The sequence below is a fragment of the Falco rusticolus genome, chromosome 4, assembly GCF_015220075.1.
Source record: "Falco rusticolus isolate bFalRus1 chromosome 4, bFalRus1.pri, whole genome shotgun sequence".
NCBI lineage: Eukaryota > Metazoa > Chordata > Aves > Falconiformes > Falconidae > Falco > Falco rusticolus.
This window is the reverse complement of record NC_051190.1, coordinates 18,341,461-18,357,656: the sequence shown is the minus strand read 5'-3', so window position 1 is coordinate 18,357,656 and position 16,196 is coordinate 18,341,461. Positions and strand designations below refer to the sequence as shown.

The 16,196-nt window shown below is 46.0% G+C and overlaps 1 protein-coding gene across 3 annotated transcripts in view; it reads left to right on the top strand.

Moving 5' to 3' along the window:
• The window catches only part of FRMD4B (FERM domain containing 4B), a 137,984-nt gene that overhangs the window by 20,139 nt on the left and 101,649 nt on the right, over nucleotides 1-16,196 (top strand). The window lies entirely within an intron of this gene.

The following is a 16,196-nucleotide window of genomic DNA, read 5'->3' as shown; positions in this document are numbered from 1 at the left end:
AGTGCATCCCAAATTGCCTTGTACTCCTTTGAACATGTCAGGATTTATTGACATAATTTGATCTCTTTCTAATGATAAACCTGTAAGAGTACAACCTGAAGTATTTTAGATGTTCTTTTCCCTAGACAATAGTACTTTTTGTGGGGGAGGAATAATAATTCTCCAAGCTTGTCCTATTTGTTACAGAATGACTACATGTGGATTTGTTTTTAGATCTTATTTTTCTAAGTGACTCTGACCACCTAATTCCTTCAAATAACCAGTGAGTTTGGTTTTGGATTCTCAGGTCTGTCTGAAGAAGGGGATAGCATATAGACTAACTTATATGGGAACAAGCAGTCTTTGGGACAATTGGCGTGCTTAAGCAAAGCTGTATCTCTTGAGCAATAAAGAAGCTGGTGGAAAGATCGGAATTCTTCAGAATAAGTTTTTTTAAAAAAATCTCCTTGACCTCTAATGGCAAGAGGTGATACAGCTGGTATAGGCAAAGTGCCATGGCTTTGTGCCTACGGAGTTAATGGAAAACAAACAGTCTGAACTTTCCTGTCAAATCCTAGAGAGGCTAAGAGATGCCCAGGTTTTTAAAGTATTCAATAAACTGCTACATCGAAACAGTCACTTGTCATAGTGTGTGCCCTGAGTTCATGACTTTTGGCTATAAATAACATGGGACTGAAGATGTGAGGATGTCAGCCATCCAGTGTGAAGAATTAATGGTCAAAAATCAAATCATGTTCATAGACTGGAAAGTGTCCAGATATGGAGGAGTAGCCTGCAGAGCTCTGAGAACTTCAGGTGGAGAGAAGCAAATTTGGCTGTCACCCATCAAGCTTACAGAAGATTTAGAGTTCAGACCTTGATTCTGTTGAAATTAATAAGGAACAAAAGCTCCTCCTAGAAACAGTGAGAACTTCATACTGTGGCAACAGAAGCCGGTGTGTGTGTAGGTGTCACACAATGCACCATATCAAGACATCTACCACATTGAAAGTGGCTTCCTCAGCTGCAGTGAGCCACCTGATTTTCTGCTATAAATAATGAATCCCATTTTTTTACAGCAAAAGTAGTCCCTTTGGGGAAAACTAATCCGGGCCATTCCCAGGGTCTTGGAGCTTTTAATGTGTCTTGCAGCTGGGCTGCTCTGTGTCTGTGCTGCCTGGCTGGCGGTTGCACAGGACTGAACGCATGTGGTGGTGCTGATGTCAAAGGGAATCAGTTTGTGTCATGTCTCGGGCTAAGGGCTGGAGTAATCTGTAGGCATCTTCCCAACTGTTGCTCCCAACACTGCTTCTAGTGGGATAGGAGTAATCTTAAATGCTCTTATTTTGCTTGTTAGGCGTATTTTACCCTTTTAGATCCTGAAGGGATCATTGTTTGGTCTGTGAGGATTCATTGATGTTGGTAAAGTGATCTGCGATCTACTACTAAATCAAGTTTCCTTATGCTGTGGAAGTGTAACTGGTTTTGACTTTAAAAGCAATAAGCCCTCTACTAGGGAAGATTTTCTTGGCTCTGTTCTGAGGATTAATTACTTTTTAGGAGCACTATTATGTGGGTGGGGAGAGTCAGCACTGATGATGCATCAGTGTGAGAAATTGAAGGTGCTTGAAGGTGCAGTGATTTTAAGTAGCTTTTGCAGTGAAGATGTGTTAGGTGGTGGCTCTTGTTGAGGCAGCTTGAGGTCTTTCTAGATCTCATTTAAGTGTCACCTTCCATGTGAAAGGGTAACAGAGGGGATGGTGCAGGTTGGGTGGCAGCAGATGTGATGGGTGCTTCAACTTGCAAGTAGCTGAAGCCTGCTTCCAAAATTGGAGCACTTTTGCTTTTGTGGATAGTGCTGAAGACTGAAAACCATAGCTTGAATGATTAAAGTTCAGTTAGCAAAATTCAAATGAGGAACAGTTTCTGTTGTGTTGTGAATAGCCCCAGCCAGCAAATAACACTTTTGTTGTCTTTGATTAAAACTTGCAGAAAGCAAGTTAACTGCTTGAGAGCACAGGAGCACCAAAGTTCCCAGTCAAAACTGGGACAGTCTCCTGTTAGTGCTGTTCTTGCTTCGTTGCATCAGGGAAGGAACCCAGGATTTTGAGAGACCAAGCCACTTTACCTGGGAAGACTGAGGAAAACCTTCTGCATTAGGTATAGTTGGCTTGAGCTAAAAACATATCACTTCTTTAGTAGTCAAGATCAAAAATATTTACTGATGCTTGCTTAATTCATAAAATGCTGAGGAGATAATACTCTTTGAATCAAAGCAGGTGCTTTTGCAACTGAAGTAATGTATACAATGCTGGTAGCAGCCTGGGCTGAGCCTTGTCCCTACGCCACACAAAATAGCATGGGCTGTTTGCCTGCGCTGATCTGCAGAAGCCTGGGTATTTGGCAGTATGGGTTAGAGCATCAGATGGTGTAAAGGAGAAACTGTAATGACTTAATGCTGTCCCAATGGTTTTATATCAGCCTTAAGGATTGAGCCGGTTATTTAAGCAATACGGAGAACTGGGAACCAGGAGAAGTGCTGCAGTTCCAGGTTAAATGGTATCAGTAACTCCGCTTAGAAAGAAGACACCTGCTGACCATGTCTGTGGGGTAATACTTCTTCATGACCTCTTCTTGTAGCACCACTTTATGCCTTGAAGTGTGAATTTTAATTAGCACTATAAGCAGAGGCTATTTCTGTGGCTTGCTGAGTGCTGAGGAGTGTCAGGGTGCACTGCCTGGTAGCTGTTGCCTGAGCCAGGAGGGGATGAATCTGCCACCAGCTATGGTTCAGCTGCCCTGAAATCGTTGGAAGAGAGGAGGATGCTCTGGGTACTGATCTGCAAGTGGCAAAACTCCTGCTCTGCTCAAAGCAGAGGCACTAATCTGTATAAATTGTCCCCTTACTCTTCCACCTAACAGAGGTATTAAATGGCGCAATATGTTGCGCATGCTCTGGGCTGCGGGGTGTGTATCAGCCCTTTGTGGCAGCTGTCACCATGAATAGCGGCAGCACGTGTGCCACAGCTGGCTCTTCCCATGAGCTAGGTAATGAGCTGCAGCATCTTCTCAATACTGGCCCTGGTCCTGCCACACTGATCCCGCACTGTGGGGTGCGATGCTCTGCCAAAGGTCTCCCTTTGCATCTCCCTACCCTGCGGCATGCAAGCAGCAGAGTGGTGGCACATGCTGTGCTTGCTCATGTTGGTGGGTGCCATCGCTTTTGCTGCTGTTCTCATTTTAATTTACATCTCCTACTCCCAGCTCTGGGCTTTAAATAACTGTAAGTGGAATGGGCTGGATTTCAATCTAAAATAATCATGATAGTCATGAATGTGATCATAGAGTTTGTGCTCCCACTATTGCTAGGTGGGTTTAAACATGAGGGGATGGATAAAAGTGGAACTAGTTTATATATGTGCATATATATAAAAGCTGAGCCCTCTTCAGGGCTGTAAATCTGATTGTCAAATTCAAAAGTGCTTTGATTCAAGGCCAAGTCCAGAAGATACTGAAAACTAGGCTTTCTGTTGCTGCCTTGAAATCAAGATAAAGCCAAAAATCACAAAACTGCATTAATCATCATTGAGTTAAATCTTGCAAGTAATACTGTATAAACACTTTAGATCCAAAGGGGATTACAGGCAAATACTGAGCTGATGGAGGAGTTTAAGGATGTTCTGAATTGCAAAGCAGGCTTTTAGAAAGCATTTCTGGAGCCGCGCCTCTGGGTTGGGAGTGCGTGGAGGGAGAGGGATGAAGTGTGGTGCTTAGGGCAAGCAGCTCAGAGGAAATTAGACTTGGCTGAGCGTGGAGAGACTGAATGAGAGCAGAAGGCCACTGGGAGAGGGACGGTAATAGCCTGCTGTCCGTGGTTAGCAGCACCTTACTCCCTGCTCTATCGCATCCACTGCCATGTGCTGCCTGTGCCCGCAGTGTTTCCTATGCTTGGTTTGCTCTATGGGCTTTGGGTGCTGTGAGTGGGGTAGGTGCAAGCTGTGGCTGCTCCTAGACCCCGTGATCTTGGGCAAATGTCTTAACCTTTCAAATAGATGTGTTTACTTGACTGAAATGAGTATCAGCCATAGTAGGGAACTTGAATCAGCTGATCATTGTCAAAGTACTTGGGATGGCATTTTAGTTTGGATCACTTTGAAACACAGTGGGGTATGAGGTTCTATGTCATCATGATGTTTTACAGATCATTTATTGTGATAGTGAGGCAGGGGAGAAGAGCTAGCATGTATTTTTTTGTGATGAAGGAAAATTAGTGTATTACGTAGTTTTTATACCATATCAGAACAGGTATCTCCAGAAAAATCCAGTGCCAGATGCTTGTAGAAGACAAATTCTCAAGTTCTTTATCCTCTTCGTATCTCCAACAGAGTGCATGTGACTAACCACTGGCTTCATTTCCCAAAGAACAGTACATGAATCCGAGGTCTATCCTCCCTCTTTAGACACCACACAGATCTTATATTTGTTAGAGAAATTATTTTAAATATGTTGAGGTTTTTTTCCTAGTATTTTGGAGTTTTCCCCTTTGTTTGAAATGCTTTGACTTCTCTTATCACTTTTACCTGCTGTGACTTGCGGTGCAAGCTCCCTGCGCAGTTAATTTCCTTGGATGATTTATTCACCAGTGACACAACATAGCCCTTGACATAGTAATTGCAATGATGTGATGGTCCAGACATCAAAGGCGGGAGCCCCTGGCTCCTCGTCTCCCTCATGCTGCTGCAGTCCTCCCACCTCTCCCTTTGCGTTCCTTCTTTGTTGCTTTAATCCTCTTGGGGAAGGAAAAATTAAAACCTCATAACCAGATGAAAATTGGGTGAGTGCCGGAGTAGCTTTCTGTACATAACTGCTTACAGAAGTCAGAGTTCAACAATGCCGTGTTACATTGCTGGGGGTTTTGCTGTCACCATGTCCCCTCCTTGACCTAGGACCCAGAGCTTCTGCTGGGATGCAGCCAGTTGAGATGTGCCATTTTGTAGCTGGGCAGAGAACAGCAGTGTGCAGCCTGCACCGCTCTTCCTGGAGATAAAGGGGGAAAATGGGGCGGGTATGTGGGGAGAGAGGAGGGGGGGAGCCTTGGTTTGCTTCTTCCCTGCCTAGGGACAAGCAGCTGGGTTTGCATCTCTGGGAATCAGCCAGCTCTTATGGAAGAGGGGGAAGGAGCTCACCCCTTGCTTTGGTGGGCTGAGCAGGACCTGGCTGAGCTCCGGGGCTTCCTGAATCCCTCCTCCGGCCTGCTCCCCAGTGCCCAGGCTGGACGCTGCCTCTGTGAAGCCTGCAGCACATGCTCTGTGGCTGGAGTGTGCAGAGGCTCCTCGATACCTGTGCACAGCTCGGCTTCTCTGGCTGTCCTTCTCACCTCTGCTATGTGGAGCCTGTCCCAAGCAGAAGCAATGCTCACCCTGGCAGTGACTGACTCGGATTTTCAGAGTAGTCATCAGTCCCCTTCAGTGTGTACAAAAAGTGCTTGGGTGCTGTGATGGCTGCTGTGATGGCTGCAGACTGGAATCCGAGTGTGCTGGATAAACACGACTGAATAGCTCTGAGAAATGTTTCCTGCCTTCCCAGCCCTCCCCTCTTTGCCCTCTTCCTTCATATAAGGTGAGAAAATACATCTTGCAAGAGAAGATGACAACTGGATGAAGCAGAATCAGAATAGGCTTTAGCAGGAAGGAATTCTAGTTTTAAACCTGCATCAGTAGAAACTTTGGTACCTCAGAAATGAGGGCCCTCACTGACTGATCTAAATGAGACTGGAAAGCTCACCTCTGCCACACTCCTACTTATCTTGCTGGTCTGAGCAGATGCTTGTCCCTTTGCTGTTAGAGCACTGTGCTGGCCCCTGTTCAGCCCTGCTGCCAGTGCTCCAGCTCTAAGGTCAGTGGGGAATCTGGGATGCTTCTGTCTCAAACAAAATCCCCGAAGAGCTTGAGTTTTGGAAGTGGCTCCTCAGCAGGGAGCTAAATGGTCGTATGGGGATTAAGGACTGCTTGGAAGGAGAAAGTCTGGCAGCACAGTGTTGAACTACTAAATCATTGCTTAAGGCATGTTGGTTTCACCAATTTAGGCTGAGACTGTTAATTAACTTGTTTTATGTGTGTGCACATCTCATTTAAGCAGCTTGCTTTTATTTGGGAGAACTACAAAAGGGGAGAAAGTATTGAGAAACACATTGATACTTTTTTTTCATCTTTTAAAAAGCAATTGGCAGCTCCAGTTCCTGCTGAGAGCAGAGCAGGGGGATTCCTGCACCCAGGAAGATGTGCTCTTGGGAGCAGGAGTCTATCTTTTCCCAGACAGATTGTTACCAGCCCAGGTGTCTACTGCTCCATTACATGCTAAGTCTGAGAAATGAAATATAATTATTAGCTGAATTGTTAAATGGACCTAGAGCTTCATCAGAAACCTTTTTCCAACAGCAACTGGAGCATATAGTAACAAAAAAAAAAAAGCTGCAGAAGTAGTTACTGCAGGATTTTTTTTTAAATATATGCTGCATTTGGAGCAATGCAGCAGCCTGGAGGAGGTGGTGAAGCTCCGGGTGGGGCACTGGGCTGCAGATGTAGCTGTGTTCCCAGCTCTGAAACTTGCCACTGGTCTGTGCTTCAGTTCCCCTGTGGGAAGGGAGTGGAGTCCATGAGAAGGTTGTCTTAGTGTTGGAATGGTATTTATAATCTAGCTTGGAAACAAGAAGCACTTTCTATTTTGGCCTGGTTTGTTGGCTTGAAAATACATTCTGACTTGCATAGGGTGAAGCTCAGTACCTCTGCCTTTGTAGAAAGGGGTGTATCTGCCTTAGCTTGCTGCAGGTCAAATCCTGCAGAATCTGCTGCAGGGGGAATGGCAGATGGAGGATCTACAAACCAGTTCCTGAGCACCGGGATAGAAATTTCAGCTGCAAGTGATGCAGGTGGTTATGTCCCTCTGTTATACCACTCCATTGATGCAGAGCAGCCCACAATGTGTCTGGTAACTAGAGTAGGAAAGTGTTTATTTTTTGAATATTTTATCAAAAAGGAGTAGCTGTTCAATATGGCTCTTTTTTTCTTTGGTGGCGGCTCAGTTGCAAAATAGATGAACTGTAATCCAGTCTTTTGAGAAGCATCCTCACAGTGCACCGAAGCTGAGTATCACAGTGTAGTTCAGCCCTAGACTTCTGAAGTCCAGCACTCCAGGGCTGCCCTCCTGGAGCAAAACAGGTTATGTTCTTGTTCTGAATCTGGCTGCCAAGTGCTTCAAAATGCACAGCAAAAGTCCTTGGTGTGTATTGGGAGGTCTTGGGGACAAAGCTTCCCTGTCTGAAGGAATGACAGTGGATGGGATGGGATGGAAGTAGCTCCTAGAATGGAAAATGCCTGGGACTTCCAGGGTGCTGGCCAGCTTTGCTGCAAGTTTTCGTGCACAGCAAGTCCTTAATCTCTTGGTGAAAGCTGGTAGGACCCAGGGAGGAGCTGTCCTTAACTCCTCTGCTTGTAATGGGAAGAAAGATCATATTGGAAGGCAACTGCCCCCACCTTCTTAGCACACTGCAGGAAAAAAATAGTACAGGACTGCTTAAGCTTGCTTGCAGAGCTATAGAGCAGCATGGAAACTTCTTCCCAGCAGGGAATGCACAGTGGGGTGTGGAGAGAGGGGGTGTTTTGTTGTAAGGTTTTTGTTTATGCCAGAAGCTTGACTGTTGGTTTGGGTAAAGGCAGATGGAACTAATTTTAAGGGACAGGAGCAGCTGACTGTTGCATGTTGAAGCAGAACAGCTATGGGCTCACCAGTCTCTGGAGGAAGTTTTTATCCTAACCCCTGTCATTTAGTGGTTGGTCTGTGCCCTAAGAATGGGGTTTTATATGCCTGTGCTGTCTGTTTATGGGGTTTTCAGATGCTTCTGCAGCTCAAACCTTCCTGGTAATGATGGGGAATGATGATCTCCATGATATCTGCAGATGTTAAAGGCTTGTGACCCTTTTTTTTTGTTTTCTTTTCTTACATATTAAATTCTAAACTCCTGCAGTCTTGATACTGCACTAGCTGGTCTCCCTTTGGTAGGTTTGTAGCTTGCAGGGTGGCTGAGGAGATCCTGGAGATATCAGCCTCTGAAGGCAAATGAGATGTAGTCCAAATGGTAACTTTATAATGCATTTCTCACTAGTTTATGTGGTCTTATCCTAGACAAAGCTTTATCTTACATCCCCTAGTTATGTGATTCCATGTGGGTGACTTCAAGCAAGCTTTTGGAAGTGTTAATTGAACTTTAGATGCTTTTTATGATCTCAGAGTGTAGAGATTGGTACTAGAAGGAAAGTTTTGAGGGCAAATTCCTGTAGTTTGTGTACTGCACTGTGAGACTAGCTTTGAGCCAGTTTAACAGGGTTGTCTGCATTTGCCTTTGTAAACGATATGGTTAGGTGATGTACTGCTGGAGGGGCTGCTGCTTCTTCCCACCTTCCCCTTCAGTTTAAGCTGTTGCACGTATTTCTCGGAGATCCTGTTCCTCTGTCATTTTTTTGCCAAAAAATCTACACTTCACACACGTGTCCTAGAAAGTAAGCAGAACCCACTGCTGCAACTTTGTTTACTTTTGTAACTGATGTTTTGTACTTTGTATCCATTTTGCACTTCATGTGTCAGTTTCTGTTTTTGTTTGCCACCTAGATGATACAATGTGTACCGGTTCAGATGAAAAGAAAATAAACATAAGCAGGTGGTGGAGGGAATAGACGTTTTTCCAGGCTAAATTCAACTGTGGCTGATTGCAGAGGGCTCAGAAATGTGATTCAGGGAGGTTATTACAGAAACTGTGTCTGCTTGTCCCTCCTGGTGCCCACCTCGACCCTCAGCCTGGGCTGGTATGTGGCCATTCCCAAGGGGAAGGGGGAAAAGAGCAAGCTCATGAGCTGTAGGCTAAGGAGGACAGATAAGCTTTGAAACCAGAAGGGACTGTTTTGAATCAACTCTTGGAAGGGGGAGTGAAAGGAACTGGGAGCTCATAGGGGAGGGGGGATGACTCACTGCTGTTGTCATCAAGGTCTGCTCTAACAGGATTAGTGGTTATTGCCCAAGAACAGGATAATTTATCAGAATCCGAACTGAAGAGAGAAGCCTTCAGCGAAGGAGCAGGGTGCTGGGTGGTGTCACCTCCTTCCTCCAGCAAGGTCCTCCTGCCTCTTGCTCCAGGGCATCAGTGGAGCCAGCCCTCAGCATGCTGCCAAGGGTCCTGCAGGCTGTCAGGGGCTGAAGCCTTGCCAGCTCTGCTTGTTGGAAAATCGTAAGCACCAGAAACCTCACAAGATTGCATCAGAGATCCATTTGGCTGGTGCAGAGATGGAGAAGTGAAAATGTTGCAGCTTTTTTTTTTTTTTTGGAGAGGAGAGCATCTCTGTTCCTAAAATGCCTGATTGCTATGGGAAACTACAAGTGGAGGATGCTGCCAGCTGAACCTCTGTGCTCTTGTGTCAAAATCTTCCTTCCTTTTGCCCCAGTAACTGTGAATTTGGGTGCCTGGCACCCTGCTACTGCAAACTGGCCCATCTGTAGGGGGGTACATGTGGATGTGTCAGGGAGGGACCCTACTCTCCCTGAAGTGCAGCATGGCTTTTAGGTACCACTTGTCACTGCTAAATCTAAATCTTGGGTTTGTGCTGAGCTTTTGAAATGGTAACTGAGGAGAAAAATGCTTTGTTTGGAAGGTAGCTTCTTGATAGAATAATAAATGAAAGCAGCCAAGGCAATGGGGAGACAGTGGCAAGTGAGAAAACCACTTGGAATAACTACAGTCCAGTGTTTTTTCCTTGTCAGGGGCTGGTTGCCACTGACCCATGGAGCTGGGAGTGCTGCTGAGCCTGGGTCTGTCCCAGCACTCACCCAGATAACAGCCCAGCTTGCACAGAAAGTAACAGCTCATAAATACAAGGCTGAATCTCCGAGTGGGAGGTTTCCCAGGGCAGCTATTCTGGCTCTCCACATTAAATCTTCCTGTACTGGGAGGAGATAAGTGTTTGAAAAAGCATGGCTGCAGGACCTGGAGCTGCTCCTGCTGAGCCTGCTTGCAGCATGCAGGGCTGGGGCACACCCTTCCCTTGCCTTAATTTTTAGGACAGGGGTTGCTTTGTGTAACTTGCTTGTGACTGGTGTTAGCAGGAGCCTGCATCAACTGATGGAGGCAGGGACTTCAGCCCCTTGTTTCCTTCCTGCATGATGAAACACAAGAAGAGCTCTGAGCAGCCTGAGCACAGCAGCTGCCCTTGTGTTGCCATTCCCCACCCCCCCCCCCACCCCCCCACCCCCCCCCCGACACAGTGTGGGATTTGTCATGGAGACACTGCTGTGAGGAGTCTCCTAACAGTGCTTCCTGCTTGGTGTGTGGAGGGAGCCTGTTTTTTCTCCACGTGATGTGGTCCCTTCTTGGAAATGGCACCATCACCTCTCCTGGGGATGACAACCCCGGGCCACTGACTGCTGAGTTCTCCTGTCTGTTGTGAGATGAAAACCTGTTCTCCTGCTGGAGTCCCGGCATGTCCCTGTATGCTCTGCTCTGTGCAGTTGTGAGAGAGACCAGCGGAGGTGTCCTGCCTTGGGAGCAGCTGGGATGTGGCATCTTCCAAGGGTGTTGAGCGAGACTGTGGAAGCATGAGCCCTTGTCACTCAGCTGTGCATCCCCCTCTCCCCAGCTGATGCAGGATGCTCATCCTGAGTGGATGTAACTTCAGTACTCTCCCCCCCCCCCCCAAAAAAAAAAAAACAACAACCAAACAAAAAAAACAAACCAAAAAAATCCCCAACAAAACCTAAACACCAAAAAGCAACCCTAAATCTAGACAGGTCATGTAAAAGAGGAAAGCAAGTGTTGTGGTGTTAACCTCACCATGGCTGCTCACTTTTTCATTGCTTGGTTAGAAAACATCATTTGGAGAATGTAATGCTGCATGACAAACACAGCAGAGTCGCAGCTCTGCAGGAACATGTTTTGGTGGGTTTTTTTCCCCCCTCTCCTGAGGTAACATGGTAAAGGCTTCAAATTGTGCTGTGTATCAAAACAGCCTCTTTAGAAATTGTGTTCAGCAACTTGAGTGAAGATCCTTGTTGCCTTGCAGGGTGCTGCAGATTAATGCTGGTGCAAGATTGGGCTCTTACTCCAATCTCAACCCTTTAATTAAAATAATGTGGAACAAAAAGGAGAATTAGTTAAAAATAACAACTCTCAGAAGCCTAGCTTCTCTCTTTATTAGACTTGTCCTCGCTTTCTCAGCTGCTCTGATAAGAAGGATATTCTCCCTCTGGGATGGAATGAATAAACTGAGATGAAACTAATTTGTTTGGGCTTTATGTGTTAATTAATTTCTAACACTAATCCTTTCCTCATACACTTTCTTCTGGTTTTTAGTTAGAATACAGTCCTGTTCCAAGGAGAGGACAGGCAGTTTTGCAGTGTAACAAATGGGAGAAGTTTGGCCCTAGGCTTTGCCTAGCCCCAGGGGGCAGTGCTTTTTTTGGGAGTTGAGAGATTTCCAGAAAGCCCATCTGGAACATGCGAAACTTAAGGATTCACCTGAAATGTTGCCTTGACCCTCAGCTGTTGTATTGCAGCCTCTTGCTGGTATGAGAGGAAGGTGAAGGGGCTGGTCCAGCATGATGCCAGCACTGCCAGAGGGATGCTGGGTCCCCAGCATGTCATGGGTGCTGTGGTCCCCATGGCACTGGCAGTGCCCATGGTCCTGTACCGGCCATAAAAGCACTGTGGCCACCACTGTGTAATGTTTTTATTGTGGGGTGGATGGAACTCCATGCATACATTTTATATAATTATATAAAATTTTCTTTTTAGAATAAAATGAAATAACTCTTGAGCATCTGGGCAATATGGGCTGGGGTTGTTTTGTTACCCAGGTGTTTCTAGACTTCTGATAAAAACAAAATTTCTTCTAAGTGACCCTGTTAAACTGATGGGAAGCTTGCTATTCAAGTAGGGGAAGCTATGGACTTACAGTGATTAAGTGATTTTTTTTTTTTTCTTTTCTTAGTCCTTTGTCTCACTCAGCAGTTATTCCTGGCTGCCGCTGCATCCTGCTTACTTAGCCCTGTCCATTATTTCAAAATCAATATGCTGTTAAATTACTGGAGTTAGAGAATAAAATTAAAAAAAAAAAAAAAAAAACCAACACAACCAATCTGAGGTTTTGGCACGTGTTACTTATAAAGTGATAGGATGGTCCTTAATTCAGACCAGCTTGCTTTCTCGTTTCTAATCTGTACATAAGTGTCTAGATTAGTGAAAATCCGTCTACAAGGAGAGGCAAAATAATAACAGGCAGTCCTGGAAAAGAGCTAATATTTCATTCTGTCCAAGTATTGAAGTTACTGCAGGTGTCTCAGGCACTGACTTTCTGTGCTGCTCTGCGAGCTATTTCCCACAGTATGATTGCTCTGGGCTCAGTCTCCAGTGGCAGAGTAAGGGGTGACCTATGGTCTGTCATCTTGCTAGGATTTCAGGTGAAATAAAGGACTAACTGGGAAAAATGTGTATGAAACAAATTCCAGCTTGCCCAACATGCCCTTAAAATGCACAAAGCAGGAAAACATTAATTATAGCAGCTGTGGAAAGAACTGATTTCTCCCAGGGAATTTCTTGGATACAGTTGGTACGTTTCACTTCTTAAATGCAAGGAGACATCTGGGATCTGACTTAAGTCTCAACTGGAAATCAGGACCATGGTGGCCTTGAAGAGCTGAGAGCAACTTATAAAATAAGGAAGAAAATAGCCCTCTTTAAAATCAATGTCCTTTTGTGTGGTGTTTTAAATTCTTCCTTTCTAGTCTGAGTGCAATTTTCTTCTAGTAGATATCAGACTTCTAGCTATAATAAAACTGAACGTGGTCAGTTAAAACACGGAGCAGACCTGATTGAAGGGTGGCCACTGCCAAGATTAACTGGGGGTCATGTCACCTGTGGAGCTGCACCGGGTGCTGCAGTCCCTGTGGAATGGCCTGGTGGCATTGGAGGGACTGATCCGGCAGGGAAAGGCTCCAGGAAGCTTTGGGTCAGGTTGCTGGTCCCTCACATAAATAACAGGTTATCAGGCAAAGATCCTTTGGGAATATTTGATCTGATTAACTATTGATACAAGCAAATCAGTCTCACTGGAGGTTATTAAAGCCGGGTGAGAACTTACAGTATCTGCTTTAAATCCCTGTTCCCATGGAATTTCCTAATAGGATAATAGATCATTGCCATACAAAGGCAATTACGCCCTGGTAAGAATTTACCAAGAGAATACTCAAAATACAGATTAAATCTTGCAGCCACGGGGTTAGATCTTGCTGTTTCTGGCTGGCATGAGGGCGTGGGTTTTCCCATGTCAGAGGGGGACTTCCCTGGGGGCAGAGAGACTTGCTTGTGGTGGTTGGTGCAGTGGGTTTGTTGATTTATATTCGCCTGGCATAAGAAAGAAAACATAAATATGGCTTTAAAAAAAAAAACAAACAACTTGTAGGATTCTTTTCTCAGTAGGTAGCTGATTAACTTGCTGCCTCTGTCTGCTGGGGTCATGGAGACAAATTTAGAGGTTTTGCTGAAAAGCTCATGTTCATTTAGTATTGGTACTTTTGTGGGGAAAACAACCAAAACTGGGTTGAATATTGAAGCCTGGTGATCTGGTTTCGGCGGTCAGGGCACTGGGAGCAATGTGCATGCTTCTCTTCCGGAGTCGAAGCCTTTGTCTGAGCCCCACCACCCGCATGATATACGGAGTTTGTTTTGCTTTTTCTTCACCACGCCATCACTTGTGCAAATTCCACTGTGCTGTTTATACTGGAGTCATCCGAGGCTGTGTGGAGTGAGGTCTGGGCTGGTGGAGCCAAGCCGTGTGCTGGCTGCCCTCTAGTGAGCCACTGCCCATGATAAATCCCCGCAGGAGCAGAGATCACAGCTCTCCATCCACAGCCTCTGAAAACTCCTGACCAGTGTAATCCTTTTCTCCTCAGCCTGATGATGCTCTGTATGCCTGGTAGGAATCTGATCACTGAGTAGTGTGTGTTAAGTAGAGCAGGGGTAAATTTTCTTCTTTTGAAGAGTATCAGCGCTGTGGGAGGTGGCTGCTGCGACTTGGTATCAAATCTCCATGCTTCCACTGATGGTGCAGCTGGTTCTGCCCCTGTATTAAGCTTTTTGGCGTGAGCTGCAGCACGGCCAGGGACTGATCCTGGGGAGGAACTGCTGGCTCAGGTGGATGGCAAATACCTGTATCAGATTTCTCTTTATATAATAAAATTGTAGGATGGTTTGTAACAACTGCAGGAGAGAATCAGTGGGCTGGGGCAGTGTGTGTCATCTGTGTGCAGGCTGTTGCTATGCCTGCTGGCGAGAGCCCTCACTGGGTCTGTTCCCCATCCTCCCTCCAGCCATGCTGCCCCGTGGGACAGGCTGCCTGCACCAGAGTGTGCTGACATCCCTCTGTGCCAACCACACCACCTGAGCACGGGGAAAGGTTTTGCTTTGTTTCTATAAGGGAGAGATACTTCAGGATGGGCTTTTTGAAAGTCCTCTATGTCTCTGGCTGTTTGTGTATTGTAGTGGTCGTGGCACGTAGATGTGTGGGGAGGGTTGAAACTAGTACAAGTCCTGCCTGACAGCTGTCAGCATCGTCACAATCACTAGGATTCAAAATACGTTTTTTGAGATGAGGTTGGTGATGCTGAAATCCTAGGGGGCTGCCTAAGCAGCGTGTTGGGCAGTTCCTCCAGGCTTGAGTTTTATGTGTGAGGGTCTCCTAAACTATAAGTGATGTGTGCTGCAGCCTGCTGAGGAGAAAAGCTAGAGGGGAGAAGATCCCAGCAGTGTTGGATGGTTTTAGCGCTAGAGCTGCCCTCTTTGTACAGCAGGTGTGTGGATGGATGCAGGAGGTGTGCTGTAGCAAAACTCGGCTGGGGGGTGAATTGGTTGGGTTTCCCACATGAGAGCAGGCTTGAAACAGGCACTGGTGCTCTGGGCCATTGAAAGACCGGTCCTGCAGCAACAAAGTGCTGCTGCTTGGAGCAGCTGCTTGTCAGGGATACCCAGGGGGTGGAGAGGGGCAGATTGGGTAAGTAGGGTTAGAAGAGCTGAGTCAGGATGTGTTTAAAGGATCTGCTTCAGCCTGACTTCTATAATTAGGTAACATGTATATTGCTGTTCCTTAGAAACACTTCATTAATCTAATGGAGGGAAGGATTCTGCAGAGATGAACTTAAAAGATTGTTAAACATGGTTGGGTCTACATTTGCAACGAATAGAGGCATGCAGCAGTCATAGCTGCTGGAAAGGGGGGCACCAGAAACATAATCGAAGAGCTGTGCTACAGCTCAATCTGTGTACCTGGTTCCATCTGCAGACCATGTCTGCTGTGAGCAGGTTTGGACATGGAGGTTGTTCTGTGTGACCGTAGGTAAAAACTTGGAAAAATGTTCCCATTTAGGTTGCATGAGATTTCTGTAAGGAAAACAGATACTGTCTTTGCAGTGTCCCATAAAGAGACTGGATAAAAGGAAGATGAGTGAAATAATGAGAAAGATGAAATCCATATGTGGTGTGGAAAAGTGAGCAGAAGCAAAGGCAGGAGAACTACAGGTGTAAATTGCTAAGGCAAAGCAGCCCAATAGCATGCCAGAGGTGTGCTCACACAGAGATGAATGTCAAAATGTGAGTTGAGTGTTCTGGGTGCCAGCGGCTCCTCTGAGGGCGCTGATTTTACACTCATCCTGTAGGGATGTACAGTGGAGTAGGTGAGTCTCTCCCCAAATAGCAAAAGTTCTCTACTAGAAGGCAGTGGTGGCTGAAACGCAGCAAAGCACAGACTAAGAGGGCTGCAGTGATGAGGAATGTGATATCTAAGAACTTTATTTGTCCCTAGAAAGTCATTTTATTGGGAGAAATGAGGAAAAGTGACCAGATGTAGAGAGCCTTGAGCTGAGCTGAAGCATGAGTATTTGATGGAGTCGGGGGGAGTCCCGCAGCCCCAGATGGGCCAGCAGCTCCTGTGCTCGCTGCCACCCAATGCAGCCGGGCTGGCTCACCTTGGGATCAGCCTTTCCCTTGGCTCAGCGCTGGCCCAGGGCCACCACAGCCAGCTACCATGTGCTTTGGTGCATTTGTATGGTGCACCCTGTATGCAATGAAACAGCTACTGAAGCCTCCAGCTGTGGGAACTGAGATATTTAAGGCACGAGAAAGGTAT